A 5,764-nucleotide genomic window follows, 5' to 3' on the forward strand; every position below is an offset into this window, starting at 1 on the left:
AGCCATTTCATCTGGGTGTTTGGGTATTAACACCAATATCTTCTCGTCATCTGCATCAAAATCTGACTCACACTTCTCGTTAGGCCAATGAGTGAGCTGATTAGATTATCTTATTGATTATAAGCATTTCAAATCTTTTGATCACATATAGCTGTGACTTTGGCATCAAATTTATCAAGTAAAAGAATGTAGAATTTTACTAAACTTTTTCAACGATGAAAGTTCTCTACCTAAAATCATGTAATGACATCACAATTTGATTAAATCTAGTAAAACATGTCTAAGATAGTCTCATATGGTTTTCATGCTGAAAAGTCATAATCACGCATTTAGAATATTCAATTTTTAGACTGTTTGACTTCACTTAGTACCTTCATACGAAAATGCATAATCTATTCCCAAATTTCTTTCCCAGTAGTACATGTAAGAGATTCTCATGCAATCGTCAGAATTTAAGCACAGAAAAAATATTCAAACATTTAGCATTTTTAGATGTTGATTGAACATTTTATATTCTACTCCATTCAGTAAAAGAAATATTAATTTTGACTCCAAATCTAACATACGTGAAGGTACAGAATAGCCAGTTTGAATTCATATTTCCACATTCGATAATCAATTATTGCAAAAATGTGACATGCGAATTTCCAAAAATTAAAAAGGAAATATTTTCAATAAAGGTTGGTCGTGTAAATACAATTTAGCCTTTCCGCAATTTTACGATTTCCAAAATATGCCATGATCGATTTTTGTCAAGTTTTCTAAAACACTATTTGAAACCTGCTCTGATTACCAATTGAAATTTACTAGATGCCCAAGAGAGGGATGAATTGGATGATTTAAAAAACTTCTTTAATGAAAAGAAATATCTTTTATGACTTATGCGTAAGCGAATTTCATTCACAATAAAAAGATAGATAATCGAATGGTTCATCCAGTTCAAATCTAATTCACAATAAAAATAAAATGCGGAAATAAAGTGCAGAAAAAATAAAGGAAAGAACACACCAATTTATGCGTGGTTCGGTCAAACCATGACCTACGCTCCACTCCCCGGAGGCACCCTCCGAGTATTACACTAAACCTTTAGTGATTCTCCTTTAGCTCCCACAGCCTAGGCGGAGAAGCCTTATACAACACTTTCCACCTTCCCCGCTGCGGCGGAGGAGCCCGGATCCTTTGACACCAATGAGATATTCTTCTTCCCAAAACCTCTCTTCAAGACGAACCTTGAATCCGATGGTACTGAGGTTGCAAGCTCGCCGAGCAACCGTGTGATCTCCTTCACACTCCCTTGAAACCCCCTCCAAGGATTCTTCTCCCTCTCTCAAACTTCACCCTTTTCTCTCTCCTTTCAATTCCTCTTCTTCAAGTTTTCTCCAAAACAATGAAACACACAATGGTTACCAAAAGACTCTTACAAAGTCTTATGAGAGTGCTTAAATAGAGGGCTTAAAAACCCTAAAAAATACTCAATTCAGCTGTCAAAAAATTGTACTGTTACGATCTCAAGATCGTCTAGTATGATGTGCAGAAATTGATCTGTTAGTACATGTACGACTCCAGTAGAATACAGTACGATCCAGTTCGTTACAGTACGATCCAAATGAACAAAATTCAGCCATTTTTGATTGCATAATCTCATGATTAACTTAGGCAATTATTTCAAACATTTGTACCGTACGATTATGAGCGTACAGTTTGATTATTATATAACTGTTCAAATTCAAATTTTTGCCTAATTTAATGGACGGCGGTCTTCTAATTTAAACAGATCGTTATAGTACGATGTGGTGATCGTACAGTACGATTAGTTATATTCAAAATTAATTTTTTCAGGAAAAATAAATATTTTAATTTATTTCTGTTACACCAGATCGTACAGTACGATGAACATAAAAGTTAAAATATTCATAATCATTTTTTGCTCCCTCTGGTGTGTGGCATGATCAACAAACTAACATACATCATTATAAGACTTGACTCAAATAAATGAAAATTACAGGACTCATTTAATACGATCAATTCTACGCAATCTTGAGCCTTGAATCTTCAAAGAACGGTGTATGATGTACCTGAAATATTAGTTAACATAGAAAGCAATATGCACTGAAAATACCAGGAGAAATAAAAGATTAATAAATATTATTTGTTATCATCAAAATCATAAACTTGGAAGCCCGAGTTGCAACATCAATTAGCGAATTGGTGTCCTCATTCTCAATTTTGGCTCTTTTCTCCTTTTGAATGTAGTTGTATGCATCCCTCTTTGTGAATCCCAGATTTCCTACACCTACCACCTCATCGGATAGATAGGAAAATGCATTAACTGTTCTTATGCCAGCTTCAGACATTGAATTCAGAATGGATGCATTTTCCACTGATGTGCCTAGAAGATCTTAGCAAATGTTGATCATCCAGTTTAGCCAATTCGTGATTATGACTCTCTACCGATCTTTTCACCAACCATATTCCATCTTTACTAACCGCAAATCTAACCATATCTGGACATCAGATTCTTGTAGTTGATTTTTGAAATTTGACCTTCTTATTTTTTTCTGTCTTCTTCTTAAATCCGGCTTTGGAACAGACAAATTTCTTTGATTTTATTTTCCTTGAATTTGGCCAAAATGAATGATGTTCTCTCCGAATACTAAATGAGAATGCGCCTATTGGCAATATTTATCATATGCTTCCTTTTCAGAGTTTTAAACCCCCTGTGAAAAAATAATTCAAAGTCTCATAAATTATTATACTGAGCTATCAGTACCGACGCTAAATCTATACTTAGTCATTGCTTACTAAATCGTTTGCTTTGCTCTGACTCACTCTGTAATGGCTGCATACCGAGCAATACCTATAAATACTGAGCAGTACCGATCTATACCGAGTTTTGTCAAAAAAAATTCTCGGTACACATATGGTACTTATCTATAAGCTCAGTACAAGTCAAACATAATCGACGTAAACAAACAAAAAAAGGAACATACCGAGCAATACCTATCAATATCGAGTAGTATCGATCAGTACCAAGTTTTGTCGAAATTTTTTTCTCAGTACACATACGGTACTTATCTATAAGCTCGGTAAAAGGCAGATATAATCGACGTAAATAAACAAAAAAAGGAGCATATCGAGCAATACCTATAAAATACCGAGCACTACCGATTTATACCGAGCTCTGTCAAAATTTTTTTCTCGGTACACATATGGTACTTATCTATAAGCTCGGTACAAGGTAGACATTATGGACGTAAAAAAACAAAAAAAAAAGGAGCATACATAGCAATACCTATAAGTACCGAGCAGTACCAATCAATTGTCCAACCTTCTCTCTCAGTACAAATATGGTACGCATGGATAAGCGTGGTACCAAGTACTACATAATCAACGCAAACATACAGGAAAAAATGATTATATGTAGCTAGATTTTAAAACTTTATATTGTAAAACCACTTCATAGATAAGAAATTACTTGTACAAAATCAGAAAATCTTCATCGACATTATAAGTGCCAAATGTTTCCTCGAAATCGTCGAAGTCTTCCAAAGAATAAACCTTTGTCGTCTCGTCCATCTCCTGGAACCCTTCGCTAAAACTTTCTCTTCGTGATGTAAACCCTAAATACTGTATAATGTCTTCAAACCATAATCCGCCAAAAGGTTATTAAACATTTAAAGAAGGCGCAGGTTTTTAAATTTTGGTGCCCGTTTAATATAAAATACGTCGGGCCGACCCGAAATGGTGTAAAACACGTGACCAATCTAAAAATTATGACAGGTTTGGGTTGGATTTTTGGGCTGTTACGTGGCGCTATATCAGTGGCGGCCGAACGTAAAGCTACATCCGGTCACCTGACCTAATAAAAGTTCCTGGTTAAGGGTCTCCATAATCCTGAACTAGACATCCTAAGTAGCCCAACCCTCCAGGGATAGCCGAAGTGGATCAATAAGGCTAAATTAATGAGCCATAATTTACATGAATTTGATTTTGAAGATAATAAGCATAATTTCTTATGGGAAATGAAGTTAAGCCTAGTAATTGTAGAATTGTACAAATAATGATGCAAAGAGTTGCATCGCATGGAGATTTTTTTAAATCAAGCTGTGAACTCAAACACATCAAATGAAGGCCATTGCAAATGATTTTGGGTCATTTGATGTCTTTTGAATTTTAAAAGTCGTAGATTGTAACTTGTACCTTTGTCCATTAAACTCAAAATAGTAAAAATCACTTTTATAAATCTTAAAAATTATGAAAAAATCATTTCGATCATTGAAACTAAATTAAGTTTTCAATAGAACTTGATATATAATATGTTAAATCTTTCATTTAAATTTTACTAAAAAATTATTAGAATTAAAATTTTAATTTAATTAAAACTATTGTCACTAAACTGTTAGCTTAGAAGATGCCAGACTTGGTCGGATTCCCCAACACCAGGTACCCAACCCTTCAAAGATTGGACGACTTGCCACCATATTGGGTCCGTTTCCTCAACTTGTCTTATGTCAATTACACGTGTCATAAATAATTCTAGCTTAATAATTTTGGACGTTTCCTTTTCTGTTTACGCCGATTGACGACGCAAGCGCCATATCGACCGTGATACCTCTATCAAACATTGCTGTCCTATGTTTTAAGAGTGTTCTTCAATACCAAGTTTAACCTGAAATTATTTAATTACAGGTTTTCACATTCGAATCGGAAATTAAATTGATAGGAAAAAAATAAAAAAAAATTAAAAGTTAAACTGAAATTAAATCTGAGATCACAATGGTATAAACATTATTAAAATTATTTTAATGATACACTGGTTCTAATAATAATTGTTGCGTCCTTGAGTATTCGCAGCAGTAGAGAAATATAATATTTTACGTCTTAGCATTGTACGAAAATCCGACACGTAATCAGATAAGAAAGAGGGTATGTAACATTTATAAGACACAAAGATTTTTACGTGAAAAACTCCTGAAACGGGGGAAAAACCACGGGGTCTGGCCTAATATGAATGAATCCACTAGCATTGTAGTTGATTACAAAGGAGGTCCTTCCTCAAGGGAAGGCCTTAGCCTGATGTACATCTTATAGAGTACATAACATGGTGAGAATACAAAGCATCATTGTTTATGTATTTGTTTGGTTTGAAGGACTATAGTCGGCGTCGACGTAGGTCGGAAGGACCGTAGTCGGCGGGCGACGGAAGTCGGAAGGACAGCAGTCGGCGGGCGACATAAGTTAGAAGGACCGTAGTCGGCGGGCGACGGTGGTCGGAAGAACTGTAGTCAGCAGACAACATAAGTCTGAAGGACCGTAGTCGACGGGCGCGACGGAGGTCGGAAGGACTGTAATCAGTGGGCGACGTAAGTGTGAAGGACTGTAGTCGACGAGCGAGGGAGGTCAGAAGAATTGTAGTCGGTGGATGACGTAAGTCTGAAAGACCGTAGTCGGCGGGCGACGGAGGTCGGAAGAACCATTGTCTGACGATGGAGGTCAGAAAGACGACGTCTAGTAGAAGACCATCAATAGACAGAAATCCAACATATAGATGTCTGGTGAAAATCCGACATCAGGTAGAAGTCCGACGTTGGGTAGAAACTTGGTGACGACCGGAGGTCCGACGTTGGGTAGAAGTCGAACGTTAGTTGGCGGCTGAGGAGAACTACGACGTTAGATGGTATTCGAGCAGAACTCCAACGTCACTTGGAGTTCAGGTAAAACCTCGGCGTTGTTGCAAACCTTATTTCATGGCTTATGTTTTGAT

Source organism: Dendrobium catenatum, unplaced genomic scaffold, assembly GCF_001605985.2.
Source record: "Dendrobium catenatum unplaced genomic scaffold, ASM160598v2 fragScaff_scaffold_543, whole genome shotgun sequence".
In the NCBI taxonomy this organism is placed as follows: Eukaryota; Viridiplantae; Streptophyta; class Magnoliopsida; order Asparagales; family Orchidaceae; genus Dendrobium; species Dendrobium catenatum.